General features: G+C 41.8%; 1 long non-coding RNA gene across 1 annotated transcript; it reads left to right on the top strand.

Moving 5' to 3' along the window:
- Positions 1 to 3,501: 3,501 nt before the first annotated feature.
- On the top strand, positions 3,502 to 20,999 carry LOC140213114 (uncharacterized). The gene is made up of 3 exons (XR_011890054.1): positions 3,502 to 4,232; positions 7,820 to 7,973; positions 15,513 to 20,999. It is a non-coding gene; the product is annotated as an uncharacterized lncRNA (long non-coding RNA).
- The last annotated feature ends 905 nt before the right edge of the window (positions 21,000 to 21,904 follow it).

The raw sequence follows: 21,904 nt of genomic DNA, 5'->3' as shown, positions 1-21,904 counted from the left end.
TCTGCAGTATTCTCAGTGGTTGCTTGCATGTTCTGAACTGTTTTAGTTTTTAAAGGCTTCTAAACCAGAAGCAGTTTTCATAGCTGTTGCCTCCCAATCACCGCCACATTTCCTCTTCTGCTCCTCATTTCATGTTCTCCTCCTTGCCCCATTTTTTCGGCAGCTTGACTTTCACTCATTCAACGCACCAACTTATTCTCCTCCTCCTCATTGTTGGTGGGGGGGAGTGAGCTACGCGTACATGAAAAAGCTGCTAATAAAAAGCAGTTGCTGCGTTGGCCAAGACAAGTCTCCTTGGCAGAACGTTGGCCTCAGCGACACTGCTTGTTCTACCACTGTCAATCATTTCAAGCCTTCATTTTCTTGTGAACCTCTCTGTCATTTTGCATTTTTGAGGGCTTACGGTTTCACACACTGGCCATGCCTACAGGCCTTTAATAAAATTGCGGCTCTATTTAACTGTGCTTGCTTGATTCTGCTTCGTTTCACTGCTCTCCATAGTAGCACTCACCTGTGAAGATTGCTCGCTAGGCAACTAAGCATGCTGCATTGTCGCAGACTTCTCAAAGCCATCTTCTTTGTCTCTATGGCATGATTGACAAAGCAATTGAGCTGGTAGGTGCTTAGTGAAGATATCAAAATATCTATGTAGACATTCAGAATGCGCCCAATATTGGTAGTGATGTAACATGTGGTAAGCAAATTGAGCAGGCAAGGAAGGCATGTTTTACAAATCAGTGTGAACCAAGGAAGTGGTTTTTTGTTGCTATAGTAAGTAAGCCTGCAGCAAGCACAAACTGCTATTTGAAAATTGTGAAAATACAATGGCAACCACTTTAATGGGCACATGCACTTAACACTGTAGCTTGGCCCTTCCGATGAAAGTTGCTATATTGGCTTGTTGTTATCGCATCTTTCACTTTGTTGTAGTGCAGGCAGAAGGACAGGGTGTGGAGAGGCATAGTAGGCACACTCGGTGCTAACTTCCAACGAGGATTTAATTCCAGTTTTCACGGCCTTACCTATACCCAACCAAATGTGACACGGCACATGTACATTACTGGGTAGGCATAAGCCAAACCGGGGAAACCACAAGCAGACGCTTTTGAGGCCAGACCGAATTTTAGAAGGGGTTTATTCAGTGCATACTAAAATAGTCGAGCTCTTTTATTGATAAAGAAATTTATGGTTTACTGATCTCTGCATCACTAAATGTAGTGATGTTTCTAGCTTTTGTAACCAAACGCTTCATTTTGCACCCCCTTCTGCTCGTAACTATTTTTTGGGAGGAGTCTCATCTTTTGTGATGGGGCAGGAAATCATCAGCCGTCGCATTATTTACTTTGGTCATGGGCTCCCATAGCCTATTGTTTGGGAATGTACCGGTTTGACTGATTTAGTTCTTCCCACTAGTGAGGCAAATGCAGTGTACTACAGATGTGGCGCATTCAATTAACTTGTTATGCTTTTATTTTACATGCAATGCCAGTGATTCGTTTTTGCCTTGTCTTCCTATTCAGACTTGCCAACTTATTAGGCACATAAAAAATGCGGTTTATGCTACTTTTCCAAGCAATCTTTTTTTGGTCTTTGTTAAAAGCCATCTACGTTATATCCATCAAAACGTCATATCCTGTAACGTTTAAATGCATATAAGCACAATGGTAAAAATTAGATATGAATCTGCTGTTGGAAGTTAACACTAAGTTTCTTTAACGTGCCTTTCTGTGTCCCTGCCGTTTTGCCTATGTTACAAGAAAGAAGATTGGGTCTTCCACTGTAACACAGGTGTCTTCTCCCTATGCCGCTAAACCAGGACAAAACTGTCGACGCAAGGGCAGGTAATTTCTGCGATGGTGGACGCTGAGGGAGAATATGGAGGAGGCAGCTGAGACTGAACTTATCCAAGCAAGCCACGCAAGTTCTGCCATGCCTTTGGGAGAGCCTATAAGCACACTGTTCTTTGGGAAAGGAATATTTCCTAGAGAAAAAGACTGGTTTTGTGCAGCTTTTGCACATACACTACATTTCACGGAAACTACTTTAAAGACCACGTAGCGGGGAGAACCCAGTTCAAGTGCACCAGGTGCCCTGCCGCGTTTGTGCAGACAGCAAACTGTCAAGGCCATGTACGGACCCAGGGATGCCAGAAAGTCCCATTGACTTAATTATGTCAATGTGCTGACACTTGTGAGCTCAAGGAACTCGTGTTTTGTGCAGATGTGCAGGAGAGAAACACAATGATGTACTTTGTGTGAATGACTTAAAGGATCTCAGTGCACCAGAATGCTTCGGGCAGTACCACAAAGGCACAGATACATCTAACCTAGGTGTTGCTTTTGTTGGTCTTGCAAAATAGAGAAGGACCCAGTGTAATTCTGAGCTGATTAATTTGCCAGTTGGTGCACTACTGTTAAATAGCAGTGCTCCAGTATGAATGGACTGTTGTTACAGTGGGGTAATGTAAGAATGTAGTCGAGTTGACAAAGGCATACAAAGGAGAAACACGGGCTCTGCATTTGCATTGGCATGAACTATGTTCCTAACACGATGTGCTGGCCATGAAAGCACATAGGACGTAAAATGCAGCATTGTGTGTGCTGTCCAAGTGTCAGCCGTTATGGAAAAAGAATTATTGAAATTTGGCAATCTTTTTCTTATCAACTTTGTGACAGTGTGCTCTAGTCTTAGCTCTTTGTACTGGAGCACCGATATTGAAAAGCAGCTTGTCACCTAAACCAGGAATGAGCTTGTCCTAAATAATTCAGCTTTAAAATGTGTGCTTGTCTGTGTTGTGCTCCCATTTCGCAGTGCCATTCAGTAGTTGTTTCCTCCTGGTTTTGATTGCAGCAGAAAATGTACGTCTCAGTAAATTTTTTTTTCTGAGCCCTACTTGTGAGACGGGAAAAACCTTGAACGCTTGTTGTAAAAGTTCTATGCTTAAAGAATTGGCACTGCCAGACATTTACTACTGCCGGAGTTTTTTTCTGGCTTGGAAATGACTATGATATGAAATGCAATTTTACTGGAGAAAAAAAAAGCTATATTGCTGAAATAATAAAACAGCTCTGAAAGAACGATTTGCATGATGATTGCCCTGATGAGCATAAGAATAATTGGCTTCTCATGCATGCTACTGTTTTTGAATAGGGCTGCACAAACACAATCCTGACTTCAGGTAGCAAATGTTTCTGCTCAAGGGCTGCACATAACAGGTGACACACTTTGCATAAAAAAAAACTGTTAGGTTATCTCGGCTACCTTTCTGATTATGATATTGCATACATAGTTCGTGACGATTGTGACGTCTTGATAGCTGTGCACCTGTGCGTCACGGATGACCTTGCACACTGATTTATCAGAAAGATTTCTGTACCTCATATTTCTTACAAACTTGTAATTTTGTATACACTGCGATGTACTAGCGTATGCTGACCACACCTCTAGTTTTCTATTCGGTACCTCGAAAGGAGGTAAAGTCAGCCTATAATGCTAGAAAAATGTACATGACCGATGTTGAAATATAACATCTGTCCTTTAGCATAGAAACCCAATGCTATGACCATTAGTCTGCAATCGCGCACATACTTCTTTCGTGCCAGTTGCTTCTTGTTGTGCCTGGCATGTGCATCGCATACCAACTTGTGCTTTGAAACACTGTTAGATTGCACTGCCTTTGGTCTTGGTCAAAAATAAAAAATAGAAGCAGGTATCACAAACATGCGATATCGACCCCTTTGAATGCTTAACCAGTAATTTTGCAACTCGATCGTCATTACAGTCATCATCGCATTCATTTCGGTACTCGGCCTAACTTCATTGAAGCACTGGCATTTGTCTTCCACAGGTGCAGCAGCATCAAGTAATGCTGGTGACGGAACTTCATTTCTTCTGTTTGTTCCGGTGGATACACCCAAGGGGGCAAATGGGTCCAGGCCAGACGGGCACCGTATCTTCCAAAGTGTTGGAGAAAGCAGCTCTCGGGCACGTCCTTTGGGCATGCGGATAGAGCCTCTCCTCTGCAACCTCTGCCCATACAGAACGCACTATTTAACCCACTTCAAGGACCACATGCGGACTCACAGTGGAGAGAGGCCCTTCAAGTGCACAAAGTGTTCAGCCGCATTCACGAAGAGAACAAGCTGTCGGCGCCACATGCGAAGTCTACATTAATAGGTTTGATGGCTGAGGGAGGGCATTGCTACAAACTGCACGATAAGATGGGACACAAGGTAAGAAAGAGAACAAGACAAGTGCCGACTCACAACTGAGTTTATTGAAAAATAAATAAAATGAAAGCCTATATGCACAGATTGTTTTCACCACGCTCTCATGGGAAATGCCTTGTTAGATAACATGGGACGTGTACATTGCTTGCCTCAGACTGCCTGCGCTGCTTCTATTCAAAATGGCAGCATATCATGCTGTTGCAGAGCACAGAAAGCCACCATATTGGCATTTGTTGCCGACAATGACTGCATTAATGGCACGAAACTTTGGCCAATGTTTGAGAAGACGTAAATGTCACATATCTGTCCTTCCCAGCCCATTATGCCTTGTGCATGTGCCATGAGTACTGCCGAACATTTCATGTGCTAGAAGGCAAGGCTAGAAATCGTTTTGCATGACACAGTGCGCCGTGCACGTTTTCAGTCGCTGTAATGATTCAGGATTATTGCCGTTGGCTCATTGTTTTTTCTTATTGCTTATGGTGTGGAAGGCACAGTGTGCTCTGTTCTTGGTTCAGTAATGTTTCTCGATGCGATATCTTTCATTTTATTTATTTGCATAATCACTTATGAATTTGTGAATAAGCAGATAATCCCTTATGTAAATTGTGATTTGTTTATTCTGCACTCTGAGCTTAAAACATGCTTGAATTTTAGTTTTAGCTTGCAAAAAAGGACATTATTATGTTTGTACTACATTGACATTGATGCTCGTGATGAAACGTTTTAGCTTCAAACATTCTTACGTAACATGTATACCTCTCATTGGTCAGCATAGTCTTTACCGAATGCACTCTTGTGACTGTGAGTACCATTGATTTTAAGTGAATGGGGCCAGGCGTTAGTGGACCAGAAGAATATTTACAAGCATGAACGAGTGTCTACTACATTTGCAGTGCTATCTGGCCATCACATCTTTTTCTTAATAATTGCACAATTGTTCTGCTACAGCAACAACTTGGTTTGAGTTAGGTGACGATTCATTTTATTCTGAGGTTGTGGCGCAAGGGAACAAGGACGAAGAAATTTTGGGAAAACGGTAGGTGCAGTAAAGCAGAGTTATTAACAGAACATCATTAACAAGCGGTACGTCCTTTTTCCACAGTTCTCCATTCTGAACACAGAACACTGAGATCGAGTCAGCTTTTTGTAGAAAGATCCATGTAACAACGCAATAGTTGTCAATTAACTAACTAGCAAGCAGCCTCAGTGAAGTGTGTGTACTTACAGCATATTTAGCAGAACAAAAAAAATGTGGGGTTTAGCATCTTCAAACTACGCAGTGGGTCCCGAGTGTTCCAGACGCATTTCAACCATTTGGTGCACTTTAATGCGCACCTAAATCTAACTATAGGAGCATTTTTACATTCCTCTACTTTTAGAATGTGCATGCTGCAGCTGGAATCCGAACTGCCATGGAAGGGACAACACGTTTCTTGAACACTGCGGGTCCAAGGAAGCATGATAACTTGTTTACAGTTTTTAACAAAGGAGGCTATTCAGTGTGGTACTTGAGAAACGATTTCTGAATAACACTGACCAGGGATTCACTATTCACAAGCATGGTAATCGTCATACTATTCCAGCTTATTGTGCACAACCTGGGCTTCGTGCCCAATCAACCTTTGCATAGTTGTGTATTTAACGTTACACAGCATCCACCTTATCGGAATCTTCGTTAATGCCACCATCCAGTGCATACGTGGTGTGTTTCTTAACAGGCTTTTTGCTGCTTACTGGGCACACCCTAGACAGATGTCCATGCTACCTGCAGTTGTGCCATACAGTTCACAGGTGATGGTGACAATTGTCAGCTATGTGCGAGTACCTACTGGCACAAGGCAAACTGGTGTCTGTGGACTTTCTAACAGGCCTTGCTACTCTGGACAATCTCGGAGCTGTCCATTCGAAGTTGGCGTACTCTGGACACTGCGATTTGTTGCGTCTATGTTGTGTGTCAACAACAGCTTGCTCAACTGACATGATTAACACTTCTATATGCTTCAAGGGCAACGTGCCGCTAGGTAATAGGTGGTGCCATATGTCTTCATCTCAAACTCCGCACACTATTCGGTCCAGTATCATTCGCTCCCGCAAAGCGTCAGAGCTGCAGCTCTTGCCAGAGTGGCGCTAGTCTGCAGTGAACTCTCGCAATGCTTTGCCTTTCTTTTTGACGTGCATGAAAATATGGTAACTAGTAAATAGCTGATTTACTTTAGGCACTTAATGGCTTTGCAAGTGCTCGGCGATGACCCCGGCTCGTCCATCCCCTATGTATGGCATTGCCCTTGAAAAAACTTGACCACACTAGTTAGGCAGAGAGGCCGCCAGCTGGGCACGTTGTCTCACCCATACAGTAATTTTATGTCCTTCAATATGCACCGCCATGCGAATCTGGTAGGTTTCCCAGGTACTATCCGTTTCTATGAACTTCGGGGCATAATCGGGAGCCAAAATAGTCATTAGGAGAGGGGTGTCACGTAGCCAGTCATGCAGATCTCGTCTTTGTCGTTATTGATATGTCACGAGCCACACTGAGTGAACAACAGAAGAAAGGACATGTCTATTAGTGTGTCATTTTTATATATTTATGCTACAATGTCAGTGCCAACATCATGCATGAAAGGCATGAAGATAAGGTTGGGGATGCTAAACAGCGGCTAGGCAGAAGTCCCTGCATATGACTTCTGTAGGGATCCAAAGTTATGCAAAGGTCTGCGATCTTAAGCTCCAATATTGGGCCAGAAAAACGCTGGAGCCATGCTTGGGCTGCTTGCACTGTCAGCAGTGCACTTTTAAAGTGAGTCACTTTCTTTGCCTATTTTGCCCATTTTTATGGTTGGTCGGTGGCCGATGGTCTGTAGTCGGACTTAGGGAACAAAACGTTTGTTGGCTCGCTTGTTTGTTTGGTCTCTTTGCATATAGTCACGATCATTGTCGATTTTTGCACTATCTTATTTCTTGTCTTTTGGGGGTGTTGTGAGAAGCACTTTATCTCTCATGTCAAATTAACGTGCTTGCTTTTTATGCCTACATCTAAATGTAGGCGTAATGTTTACTGAAAATGCAGCACCCACTGAGTGCATATGTCGGCGCAAAGTAACAGCATCTGTGAGCATTCCTGATTTCCAGGCTATAGTTTGAGTACAAAGTCAAACTTTCAGATAATGGCTGTTTCATTAAGCATGTGCATAATGGCTTATGACAGCTAAACAGCATGCATGTGCTTGAATTCAAGAACAGTGCTCTTGTGTCTAGTACACTTTAGCTATTACGTTTCAGTATGAAAGCTCCGTTTGATCCAGGTATATGTTGTAATGAAATACATGCACTCATTCGTTGACCTGCTCCACTATGTCGATACCAGGGTGGAACTTGATACTAATGATTCTAGCGTAGCTCACATATGTGCATAAAATACCACGCTGCATTTAGACATTACCTGTGCTACGACCCTTATGCAGTCTTGAGATGCAAACGGTTGGATCAAAAGACAGAAGCGACTCCCTTCTTGCATTTGGTGGTGCCCGTGAAGTTTCTCGCATGGCACTGTGTAAAACAGTTCACCGCTTTTATTTTGGTTATGACAGTTCGGCTTCCTACACCTCGTCATACTGCCATAGCTGTCAGCGCATCACACCACAGTGACTTCGCAACTGAACCAGTTCCGGACGGTAAAACACTTGTGACCACCGGCACTGAGAAAGAAGCATGCAATACCACCATGCAGGAAGAAAACTAACAGTAAGTGATGTCAACAGTGCTTTGTCAGCTGGTTCTTCTGGAGTCGTGGGGTCATCTCTGATGAGTTGGCTTCTCTGAAATGCAGTGGAGCCCACTACAACCACTTGATGGCGCTTGGAAAATAGTGGTGCTCAGTGGCACCTTGGCGGAGCGAGAGGCATGCGGAATAACCGTGCAACTTTGGCTCCATGTGAAAGCCATGTACAGGAACACTAGTTAGGTGCCATGAAAATGCCACCAGTTAGAGAGAACTTGCTGGGTAAAATGGTCCATACAGCCAGAGTGCCATGGTACCCTTTCATGTCTATATAAAGATACCCACATTTGTAAAGAGCAGCATTATTCATGTCCTCGCGGAACAAAAATAAGCGTATTCCCTTTGTGAAAGATAAATTGAAAGGTGACTAACACTCCTCCCTTGTCTGTAATAAACATGCTCTTGTTACAAAAAAATTCTTTTTTAACATGCTTCAGTGTACATAAAAAAAGCCCATGTTTGATCCGGAGCATTCAACCATGGTTTAACTCAAAGCTTCATGTTCAGCGTCAAGGTGTTAAATACTTTCTTTCTCTACGCTTTCTTTCTCTACGTACGCTTTCTTTCTCGACTTAGAGGTTGATGAGCAGTGTCGAACGTCCTTTGAAAAGAGAAGTATATCAACAGGTGCGTTCTGTCAGTGCAAACCTATGACTTGGGAGGCTCCAGTGAGAATGAATAGGCTGCTGCGAAGGCTGTTTACTAAAATAAAAATTAAACAGTTAAACTGTTTTTGTAATAAAAAGTAGAAGTGAAGTCATTTGGTCGTGAAAACATGACAGAAACATGAATGTATATGTAAACGCGGGTTTTGTGGCGAGAAATACATTTTTAAATATTGTTTTCTTTCCTGAACAATGCGTAAATGTAATGTTTCTGCTTGAAACAACATATTCTGATCCAGTACAATCAGTGTATAACGTTTATTTCACTTTATTTCATTTATTCCACATTGAAAGACTGTAGACATTACATTGTGTTTGTGCATTGTTCTTTATTGTTTTTGTTCTGTATGTTTGGCTGTTGTGTCCTTTGTCATGTCATGTTTGTTACTGACATATCTATAGAATAAATTGTATTGAACGCCTACTGGTGAGGCACTTTTGCCAAGTGTGGATGAAAATTTGTGATGAAGTAAATATTAACTTTTAAAGCATCTGCTTTTCTTTGCATGTTCCTCAGTTTCACGCTGACAGTGACAGCTTCACTGTTCCATAGTGCATCCCTTGGCAACACATGAGAAAAGCTTGTGAATATTGCAGGTACAGTTATGTGTCAACCCCACTTAGCTTCTCTATATTCAAGGGTTTGAAACAAGGGTCGCTGCTTGTCAAGGAAAGCAGCAGTCTAATCACTTCTTAAAGCCAAGGCGAAATGTTAGCAGTTTAGACAAGTAGATTCAGAAAAGTTGCAGGTAATGTTATGCTAAGCTCTATTTCCTGTAATGCCACCAGATGGTGTGCCTTCTGTGCATCGCGGCATTGGAAACCGCCAATTGTGGCCGCAGTATCGTGGAAGATTTCTTTCTGTGCAGTCATGCCTCGCCTTTCCTTCCGTGAGTAAGTGGCATTTGCTGCCATGTCGTGTTAAACAGATGGTGTTAGATTGGAAGTGAAAATGTTTATCCTTATGCGCTGTTGCATGTCTTTCTTCTCTTGCCATTATCACTGTGTAAGAAATATGTCCTTATATTGAATTTAATAAACATATCTTTGTGTCAGAGGTGACTGTACTGCTGATGTGTTCTCACCAACTGTGGATGGCCCTTTGCAGTATATGTTTGGTGCCTTACGAAATTTATCTTCCTGGGCCGCTCAAAAGTGAAGTGTGATGTGTTGCTTTGTCAAAAAGGCTCCGGTTTGTGGCTGTGAAAACTTGCACATGATGGCAAGCTTGCACTATGTTCGCTTTTGCATAATCAGAATCGAGTTTAATAATGCGAGCATATGTTACAATACAATGACCTACAGGAGAAGGTCCCAAAGTTAGGGACTAATAGGACCACATGTACGAAGTATATGTAAGAATGTGCAGCTCCATTGAAATGAGGTAAATATAAGCAATCATACTTTTAGTTGAAGACTTGAATAATCTAAACAAAAATACAAGTAATGTTTTGCAGGATCTTCAGGTGACTTTCTCTGCAAATATTTTATGTTATGAATGTTTTCCAAGAAGTAAAGTGCAGCGGCAATACAGTCGACTTCCACTGATTTGACCCTCACGGGACTGTCCAAATTGATTGAATTATCCGGCGGGTCGAATTAAACAAGATGAAAAAAAGAAAGTGCCGGAACACACCACTGATTCATTTGGTTGTAGTTTCCGCAATTCTAATGTGCCTCCGAATCAAATTGTAAAAAGTAGAAGACTAACGAAGAAATGTCATAAAAGTTCCTGAAGAAAATAGGAATCTGATGTGCACCTGATTTTAAGTAAGAAAAATGGGCAAGGGCCTACTATAATGTGTTGCACAATGGTGGCCAGTTTTCTAATATCAGCTTCGCTGAATAAATTTTAGTGTAGCTTCGCCGCAATACATAGGTGCTATGCGGTAAAGCATACGAATGCCACGAAGGCGGTTTTGGTATCGTCACCTAATTTTTTATTTATTGCACCGCGAAGGCAATTTTCGGCCCAATTTTCTTGAACAAAAAAAAAAACGGATGCATGTTGGAATCCGGTAAATACTGTAATCAGACATGACATTGTGAGCTGCGGTTATTGCTTGAAAATTTTCTTAGAGCTGGCCGAAAATAGGTGTTCTTTATGGGAGATGCTAGATCTTCAACACATTCACGGTTCCTTAAGCTTTGCTGAGGCAGTCTCTGCCACTAAAGAGGTTGCTATTGGGGTCACTCTATGAGTTGGACACGTGCATGCTTACTGGCCAAGTTTGAATTATCCAGTGAAAGTGAATTCTCAGATCAAAATAATGAAAGTTTGGGCCCATGGGTGCTGGCTGGAATAGAATAACCGAAAAAATCAAATTAACCGGAGTCGAATTAATGGAAGTTTACTGTAGTACACTTTGGGTGACCCTTATATTAAGCAAACTGTTTGTTCTTTTGACATGCTTTAATTTAGGGATGAGTTTCTGCAGCTTTTGCTGCTTGATCTGACTTTTTTTGTTGCATGTGATGGTAAGCCAAAGTACCACTATTATTTCTTTCATAACGTAATATTTTCTTATTTGTAATGCTTCAAAAGGTGTATGAATTGTTTCTAGTGCATGCGTATTTCAACGAGTTCATTACAACCCACGCTGTTGCTTTGTGAAACATCCATGCGTGCCCCTGGGTGGCTATAGACTGGTGCTGGGACAGAATGATGGCTGTGTGAAGCAGGCTTCTAAAGCAACAACACCTCTCCTACCTGTTGCCTCTCTATAAGAAAGAAACACCATCGTCCTCCCCTTCACTCATTTTCTTTTCTCCTCTGTCTGTCTTTTTTTTTTAAACAACTTGACCTGCGTTTACTTGGTGCATCGGCTTATTCTCCTCCTCCTCCATTGTGGGTGGGGGAGAGTGAGCTGCAGATCATAGAGCTGCCAAGGGAAGCAGTTGCTACCCTGACTAAGAGTACCCTTGTCGAAATGTTGACTTCAATGACATTACTTGTTTTATCACTGCTAAACCTTTCAAGCTGTCATCGTTCTGTGAACTTCTCTCATGTTTTGTGTTGTTGAGGACTTAGGGTTCACACACTGGCCATGTCTACAGTCGTTCAGTATAATATGAAATCTTGTTAACCGTGCTCGCATGACTCTACTTCATTTCACCTCTCCCTGCTTCCTCACCTGTGTCATCTGCTTTCTAGACAACAAAGTAGTCTCCTGCATGGTTGCAGATATTGATGATGTCTCCTCGAAGCTACATTCCATATTTGACAGCATGATTGAAGCATAACTTAAGATGCCAATTGTCTAGTGAAGATGTCAAGGTATCAATCTACACAGACATTTGGAGCACACCCAATAGCGCTGGTGACGTGCATGTATGGTAGCGACTGGCAATTTATATACAGATAAAATCCCGCAAGCAAGTAAGATATGTTTTACTAATTGATGTGAATCAAGAAAATTTCTTGTGAGCATTAACAAACCAAGCACAGAGCAAGCATGACCAAGCAAGCACCGAGCTTTCCTTTGTTTAAACGTGTTATCATAAATGTGTAATTTTCATGGATGTACCGACTCTGCCCTGTAGCTTGTTGAAAGTTGTTAGAGTAGGAATAACTGTCATGGACACACCTACTCTGCATTGTGGCTTGTCCCATCCAGTGCAACAGGGGTGCTTTCTCTCTGCAGTTGCAGCACAACAAAGCATTCAAGGCAAGGGCAGACCATTTCTCCAGTGATGGACGGTGTGGAAGAATGCTGAAGAGGCAGCTGACACAAAGTATCAAGCCACACAAATACTGCCATGTTTTCGGAAGCACCATTAAAGGTGCTGACATTCGAGGTGAAAGACTGCCAAGCGGAAAGATCTGCATCTCTGCAACTTCTGCTCGTACACCACGTTTCACGTGACTCACATGAAGGACCACACACCAAAACATAGTGGGGAGGAACCCTTTGAATGCACCAAGTGTCCTGCTGCATCCATGCAGGCAGCACACTGTTGGCATCATGTGGGTGCCAGAAAGCCCTGCTGACCTAATTATGCCCTTGTGCTCACACATGTGGTACCTTAAGCTTACGAGTTCATCCCAATGATTTTCTTGTGCTGATGTGTGGGAAAGAAATGCATTTATGAGCACGGTCATTGTTTTACTTGATCTGATGCGAAAGAAGAGGGCCCAGTGTACAAGTTGGATGCAAACTGAATATTTTGCTAGTTGGTGCCTTACTGAGAAATAGCAGTTCTCCAGGGTGAATGGACAGTTACTATTGTTGTGTAATGTAAAAAAAATGCAGGTATGACGAGAAAGGCACACATGCAACAAGTGTAAGCCCCGCGTTAGTCATACTGATGTGAAGTACGTTTCCAACTGCAGCTGTTGCTCATGAGAACATGTAGGACATAGACTGTAGTGTTATGTGCGTTGTCCCAGTGTCAGCTATTATTGGAAAACCACTATTTGGCAATCTTGTCAGCTTTGTGACAATAAGTGTGCTTGTGTCTTATCTCTTCATACAGGAGCATTTATGTTGAAGAGTTGCATGCCAGTAATCCAGGAATGAGCTTGAGATATAGTTGCTTGAACCTATATGCATGCTTATCTCGTGTTCTCATTTTGCATTGCCTCACACAAGTATGTTTACCATTCACTAGTATATTTCACTTGGTTTCGATTGCGGCAGAATAGTGTAGGTTGCTGTACACGTTGGTAACCTTCTTTCTTTATTTTTCGTGCATTGCGTGTGAGACACACAGCACCTTCAAACCATGTTGTAAAAGCCGTGCGTGCTTAAATGGCTGGGATTGCCAGACAGTCGCTACTGAAAGAGTTTTACCTGACTTCGTTATGGAAACAAGTTTAAAGGGAGCCTGCACCACATTTCTTTGAAGCTCCAAATTTCATTTTAATGAGTATGGTACCTCCCACGAATATATGATTGAAATAATTTTTCAGAAAGACAAGTGTAGATACTTCGAGCGCAGTATTTACCTTTCCCATTTGCCCTCAATGTTCTCCTTCGAAGGAGCGGAGGAACGCCATTGGCAATAGGTTGTCGATACTCCGCATGACATTACGGCAAATGGGCTTGCCGCGGCACCCCATGGCTGCCGCGGTGTTTACGCTACGCAGCAGACGCAACTACCTGTGGCAGCAGGGCTGGAGTGCACGCTCGCATGCTCAAGCGTGGCCTTGCTACGTGGTACAGACTGGCTTTTTCCTGCACGGATTGTAGGCAAATGCAGATTGTGCACCTTGTAGCGCTCAATAGGAAGCTCAATGTGAAACACACCTAGCTGGGACTGGCCGGGACTGAGCACATTTCCCTTGTAGTTGCTATCCGGTACTTATCGCAAGGCATGGGCAGGCATAGCGGACATGTGGTCTGGCTTTAAGTTTTGAATAGTTGGAGGCTAGTTAAGCATTCCCTACTAATAACTGTTAGCGATTACCTATGGCAATGACACCGCGAAAATCAGTGCGGCCAAAGTTTAATTTCTATGTGGGCAGGCGCAGCTGAGCGTGAGCAGACGACATTCGGCTCACATTTCTTGATTGATGCCAGCTATTGGCCAATAGCAGCAAGTACGGGTATATGATTTATCATGAAATATGGTGGCCACAAAAAGGGCAAAGAAAAGGCCTAAGTTAAGTACGTAGTCTCTCTTTGAGAAAAACATGGCTTTGCACTCCACTTGTGAGCCCCACGTACCCTGCAGCTGCGGAACATTTAGTTGTGATATTCACAGCAGCGTATCGTATGCGCGGAATGTGTCTTTTCACCTAGCTCGAGGGGTGGTTCAATTCTCCTTTAAAATATAGTTTGACAGAACAGAAAAAGAAACACATTTCACAGAAATCTAACAAAAAAGGAAATGAGTTTTACCATAGGCATAAGAAGAAGTTTACAGCTGGGGATGCAGTTGTTGGCTTCTCTCACATGCCACTGTTTTCAGCATAGGCCTGCATAAACAAAATCCAGACTTCAGATAAAAAAAGTTTCTGATGAAGAGTTGGTCATAATAGACCTCAACACATTGCATTGAGAGAGAAGGAAAAGAAAGCTTGGCTAGAAGTTAGCTATGTTAAGTCTCTAAATAGGATATTGCATATTTAGATTGCGGTAAAAATATTCCAGACTTCAGATTTTAAAAAAAGTTTCTGCTCAAAGGTTGGTCATACTGGACCTGAACACTTTGCATTGAAAAAAATAAACAAGGCTAGAACTTAGCTCCACCAACTCTCAAAATATGATATTGTATATTTATATTGTGATAATTGTGATGTCTTAACAGCTGTGTGTGCATGCATCACGAGTGACTGCTTACTCATTTATCAGAGTGACTTTATATCTTTTACAAACTTGCAATTTAGTGCAAAGTGTGACGCTCTTGCATATGCTCGGGACACACTTTTCTGTTAGATACCTTTAAAGTGGGTGAAATGTATCTCTGATGTTATAAAAAAATTCACGACCAATAGTAGGATCTAACCTCTCTTCTCCATTACGCTAACCCAGTGCTCTAATCCTTACGCCACGATTGCATGCATGCTTCTTTCATGCCAAAATCTCTCTAAACCTTCTGATGCCTGCATCACATGCCAGTTTGTTGTGTACTTTCCTTGTGCAACTAGCACTTATGAGACACTGTGTTCGAGTGCATTACCCTCGCTATCAGCCCGTGTTTTCTGCTTGACACCTTCAATGGGGTTGAAGTTAGCCTACAATGGTGTAGCATTCAAAAGAGACGGGTACCACGAACATCACATGGCAATTACTTTAAATGCTTGACCAGTCATCTTTCAACTGTCGCATTAATTTTTAGAGATTTGGCTTAACTTTATTCCTTCACTGAAGCACTGGCATTTGTCTCCCACAGGTGCAGCAGCATCTGGGAATGCTGGCGACAGAGCTTGTTTCCTTCCATATATTCCGGTAGATCCGCCCAAGGAGGCAAATGAGTCCAGGCCAGACGGACATCGTATCTTCCGAGGTGTCGGAGAAAGCATCTCTCGGGTGCGCCCTATTGGCATGCGAATCGAGCCGCTCCTCTGCAACCTCTGCCCGTACACGACACACTATACAAACCACTTCAAGGACCACATGCGGACTCACAGTGGAGAGAGGCCCTTCAAGTGCACAAAGTGTACGGCGACGTTTAAGACGAGAACAAGCTGTCGGCGCCACCTGCGAACTGTACATCGATAAGGTTGGAAGCTTGGCGAGTGGTATGCATGCATTGCTAAAAATGGCACGGTAAGACAGGACACAAGATAAGAAAGCGAACAAGACAAGGGCTGACTTATAACTCAGTTTATCAAAAAAGGGAAAAAGACCTTATACAGTATATACCCAGAGTGTCATCACAGCCACAGAGATACAAGTGTGCATCAACATCATCATCATTCTTGTGTTACATGTTGAGCACAAACTTTTCATTTATTCGTTTTACCTTCAAGTGCACAGAGCTTGAGGATAAGTAAGCCTCGTCTGAAACATTAATTGTAAGATAACCGACTCCACTCCTTCCTCCTGATATGAAATGCCTCGGTGATCCTAAGCTTTATGAATCTTTTGACAGAACTACTGTGTTCATTAAATCTGGCTCACACTCACAGCCTAAGCAGTGAATCAGCCAGTGTAATCTTGATGTCCCCGAAACTGACAGCTCATGCAGTCTTAATCTGAGGTTAACCAGTGAGACTTGTACCAGTGTATTGGAGAGTGAATTTTGTCCCTTGAGAAAGTGTAGAACCTGCTGTAAGCTTGCAAAATAATAATAAAGCCTTGCCTGGCAACATGATGGGATACTGAAGAAATTTTTTTTTTTTTTTCTTGACTCGTGTGAACCACAACGACTGAGTGGCATTGAGAACTGTTGGCCTCCTGCTGCTAAGCAGGCGGTTGAGGGTTCGATTTTCTGCTGTCTCGTTTACATACAGAGCAGAATGTAAAAGATACTCTTGTAATGCGTTTGGGAGCCCATGTTCAACCAGGATCCTTCAACTGTGGCATCCCTCATAGCTGAGTGTGCAGCTTCAAGACAAACCCCATGCTTTGTTTCTCAACTTGGAAGCTCGGACAAGGAGCATCATAGTCCTTGAAGGGTGTATCAATTGGTGTATTCTGTCATTGCTAACCAGGGTGTCAAGCAGAAACACGTTGCGGTTCATTGTTGGTTTCGGTTAACATTTTTCATTTCAGCTCCGAAGTAAAACATATACTGGTTTGAACCTGCTGAGAACTTTCTGATCTGCTTCGTTCGGGTTAAAACGGGTTAAAAAAGAGAAACTGATGCGGAAAAGGGTACCTCTGACACCAGTCTAATTTCCATGATATATGATTTGCGTCTATATAATGCACTCATTCAGATCCGCTTACTTCCGAAAAATACTGACGAAAAATAAAACGATGAACCTTTTTAAGTAATAAACAGTACAATTGAACTACTGTCACTTCTTTGTGGGATGGGACAGAAACATGAATACGTAAATGAGTTTTTAGCAAGAAGAATGTTAGAAATGTTTTTCTATCTTTCTTGAACAGTGCATAAATGAAGTGTTTCTGCTACAAACCTAACATTTCTGATGTAGTACAAACAGTGTTTAATGTTGATCTAGTTTTTTTTGTTCCACATTAAGGGCCCGTACGCTCTTACTTTTGTGCATTCTTGTTCATTGTTTTTGTTCTGTATGACTGGCTGCCCTGCTTGTTGTAATGAGATGTCTGGTGCTGACATATGTATCGAATAGACTTTCACACTAGTATTACGGGTGAAGAGCTAATGCTGGTGAGGATGATGCCGTCCGATGAAGTAAATCTTAAATTTTAATGTGTAAACTTTTCTTAGCTCACTCCCCAGTTCCACACAGTCATTGTTGGCTTTGCCATCCACACCCCCAGACCTCGGTAATGTGAAAAATGTTCGTCGATACTGCCAGGATAATTGTGCTTTTACTCAACTGTGCTTAACTGTGTTCAAGAGTTTGAAGTAAGATTCTGTGTTCCTTGTGGAAAGTAGTCTTATTGCTTACCACCGCACAATGTTAGCACTTTGGATGAGCAGAATCAGAAAACTTGCAGAAGAGCTCTGTGTCACTCTTGTTGCTGACATAATGAAAGCCCATGTTGGGGTACCAACTTCAGTGGCAGGCAGGGGCAAGCACCCGAGTCAAGCAATGCTATGTGCACTTCTGCTAACGAGAAAGGAGAGTTTTGTCATGTGACACAAAGCTCTGTTTCCTGCAACACCACCAGATTTTGTTGCCGTTCACATATCGCGGGCAGCTGAACTGAGTAATTGCACCCGAGTAATTGAGTAATTGCAACGTGGCCATGGCTTATATTCTCTTTGTGAATTGGCGATGCCCATGGGTGTTAGCTGCCACATTGCGTTAATCGGATGGCGTCATATCAGGAGTGAGAACACCAAGCATTCACCACAGGATCTATTAAAAATTGACTCTAGGCAATATAAATTTTCAGCCAATATTCAATTGCGTGTACCGATTGCAAATACTCAATTAAGTTTTTTCTAGACAATATAAAGAAGTTGTTCATCTGATAAATTTTGGAGGTGAGTTGTGCGAGACCTAAAATTATGCTTGTATGTTTCTGAATGTCCAAGGTGTACAACTTGTAATTTGAATGTGTGTATCTGTATCTTGGAAAAAGTTATGAAATTCTAAAATTTAGACATTGCAACTGTGAATTTCTGTTGGTAACTTCTAGCAGGATTTTAAAATGTTACTGTTCCCTGAAACACTATATCATAGCAGTTGTCACTCGATGGCTCTTGTGTTCAGGGTAAAAATAAAGAAAAGAAATGAGTAGCAGAGAGACAATGCCGCTCCCAAAATTTGCAACTTGCAATAATTGTTACTTGAGAAAAAAAAGCAAAAGGCACTAAAGGATGCAAGAAATATACATATTGCAGTACAAAACCATGTAGCTTTCTTCTGAAGCAGCATCGAGTTTTTTTTTTTTTCTTTTTGGTAGACAAGTAAGCTGGAAAGTTGCCGTTTCAACAGGGAACGGCACAGTGTAGACAATTTTCAGCAGAGCAATAAATGGGGTGCATTTAGTTGGCCCATTTTGATTGATTTTATGGACACGCTGATGTAAAAACACTGCACAAAGAAACAAGACGGAAAGACGAGTTGACAGGACAAAGTGCAACTAACTGTTTATCTTTCATATGTTTGTTAAATTTATATAGGTGCATGATGGGCAAGAAAGCGATAGAACATCATGCACCCCTACACCTTATTGTCCTTCTGCGCTTGGCCAATCAAATCAATTTCCACATGCGATAAACGGATAGATGGTGCACTCACCAAAACAATGTTAGAGCGAACAAAATATGGCAAGGAAAAGATAATAATTTGCAGTCATGGCTTCACTGGAAGCAGAAAAAATGCGCAAGTGCGCCATCTATCTGTCTATCGCTTCTGGAAATTCATTTGATTGGCAAAGCGTAGAAGAACAGTATGGTGTAGGGGTATGTGATGCTCTATTATTTTCTTGCCCATTGTTTACCCAATAAATTTGGCAAACATACGAAAGATAAACAGTTGTCTTGCTTTGTCCTGTCAACTTGTCTTAGTCTTTCTTCATGTAGCGGATTTAAATCTGCACGTTCCTAAAAGAAATAATTTCCAATGCTTTGGCAGGGGAATCAAGACTGCTAATTGGGCTAGTTGGAATGTTGGATTCATGGTTACGATACTTCAGCACAAGGACAAGGGACAAAAGAAAGGAAGTGCAGAACATGGGCGCTGAGCAGTTCATAGGATAAATACTGTTCCTTTCCTGGATGATATGTTGGTCTGAGCAGGTTCCTTTTACCAGCAGGTGCAACATGATGTGTAGATTAGAAAAGGAGAACTGTAAATGAATTTTTTTTTTTTTGTCTCCAAGAGCCATGTTCCCCATTAAACATTCTCATTATGCACTCGTAACTGTTATGCCCTTTTTTTTCTTGCCAGTATCACTGTGTAAGAAGTATGTGGCCATAGTGAATATTGAATGTAATAAACATATCTGTGTGTGCCTTAATTATGATGCATTTTGACTGTGCTGGTGATGTGTTCTCACCAAGTGTGGATGTCCCGTTACAGTATGTATTTGGTGCCTTGCGTCTTTTATTTTTATGGGCCGCTTAAGAAAAAAGTGTTCAGCATTACTGTGTCAAACGAGTGCAGTTCATTGTTGTGAGAACATGGTTTTATGTGTGACACACAACTTAGTACACAAAGGTGTACTCGCTCCATGTTTGCTTTAGCATAATCAGAATTCAGCTTAATAACCCAAGTGTCTGTTACAATATAATGATATACAGGAGGAAGTCCCAAAGTCATTGACTGAAATGGGACCTCCTCTATGAAGTATATGTATGAGAATGTAACAAGTTGTGCTTGGATGAAATATGAGCAATGATAACATTAGTTGTGGAGTTGATTATTATATAAACAATGCTGGAATATTACAAGAAATAATGTCTGGAAGTTGAATTTCTCTGCAAGCTTCTTTTGTTTTAAGCAAATACTTACCAAGAAATAAAGTGCATTGGCATTATTTTTTTGGTTGATGCTTGTATTAGACAAACACTTCATCCTCCTATTATGCTTTAAGGATGTCTTTGTGCAGCTTTGGCTGCTTGGTGTTGCTTTTTCATTGTATTATGTCAAATCAAAGTACCAGTATTATTTCTTCCATTGTGGAATATTTTCTTTTTCTCGGTTCTGTTTGCAAACATGTATGAATTGTTTGTAGTGTGTTTATTTCAAGGAATTCATCACAACTTGCACTGTTGCTTTGTGAAACATTCATGCATGCCTGCATGGCAACTATTTGCAAGGGAAGGGTTCCCCAATGTATTTCTTATTGAAAGATAGAGTGCTTGTGTTATTTCATGTTCTCTTTCTCCTCCTGTTCGCACTATTTAATCCCAGAGAGTGCTTTGTCAACTGGCCTGCACTTCTCAGTACTTCGCATTGTTGTTTGCCTGGTTTCCCCAATCTTGTAGTTGTGGACAGGTACAAAGCTAGTCGATGTCTCCACCTCAGCTTGCTTCTTCATCAACAATGGGTGTGTTCCAATTCGCTCGTGCAAGCAAGGTTCTGTCACCTAATATATCTGAGAAAACAGCCTCTTTTCTGTATCCATCTGTGTATTGAAACACGAGCGCACCTAGACACTGTTCATCACTTGGCATCCAATTTCGGATGCAAAAGTAAGCTGTAAAGTCAATTTTCAGTGTACCCAAAAGTCAATCATTGTCGTTACAGACAACACTACAAGGAACTTCGACGACTCGTGCCCATTGCTTTCCTAAGCATACGCTTCCCCTCTAGCCTAAACAGCACTCATACTTAAGCCTGATTCACACAGCCATTGTCTGTGTGAATCAGGCTCTTTGGTGTTATAGCACAGACGTACATCTGGAGAAAGTATTTTCTCACCACTTTTTTTTTTCAGAAGAGAGGTGTCGACAATGTTAATAGCATTGTCTAACGCTGCTGGCATCCCTTTTTTGAGATAAAACTGGCAAGGAAACTCTCTGCAGACAGACGTCAGTGCTTTGACGGGACAGATGATGGCTGTCTGAATCAGTCTGGCATCATTTTGATAGTGCAATCGCCTTAGTCAATGCAACAGTTTACAATAAACAAGGAAAACTGAAGACTGTGCTCTACAAAAAGCCTAACGATAGACAGCAATATTTAGACTCAGTCTAAGTTCTTGTTGCCTATCTTTAGCTTATACTTGTCATCCCCCACGACACAGTAAACAAGAAAGTATTTGCAGAGCAGGGGCAGAATCGGTAAGAGCGATCTGTAGTGACAATGACAATTACGGTCACCATCGAAATAATCCCAAGGCGACACTTACTAGAACTAATTACCTGCAAAACACCTTAAACCACACTTATATCGGCACATGTAAATTAGAAAGGAGTTCAGCATTACCTAGAAGTGAGCCAGCCTAAAACACAATTCAAGCTTCCACTAGCCTTTGTAACAAAGTATTCCTATGTGCTCACAAACACTGCTGTACATAAATACTGTTCAATATTATCAAGCAGTGAGATTTACCACCATAAAGTGTGTTCTTGCATGTACTGAGGGTCCCATATCCAATAGAAATATGCTCACACAAAAGTAAGCCCTCAGTATACTGTCAACACAATAGCTTGCTCTCTTGTAATGTGTATTACCTGCAAACACTTTCAAAGTAATGTAAAAGTTAGGAGCACGGTACTTGATTATG

Source organism: Dermacentor andersoni, chromosome 9 (genome assembly GCF_023375885.2).
Source record: "Dermacentor andersoni chromosome 9, qqDerAnde1_hic_scaffold, whole genome shotgun sequence".
Classification (NCBI taxonomy): domain Eukaryota; kingdom Metazoa; phylum Arthropoda; class Arachnida; order Ixodida; family Ixodidae; genus Dermacentor; species Dermacentor andersoni.
Note: the sequence above shows the minus strand (reverse complement) of the source record. Positions and strands in the feature narration are given on the sequence as shown.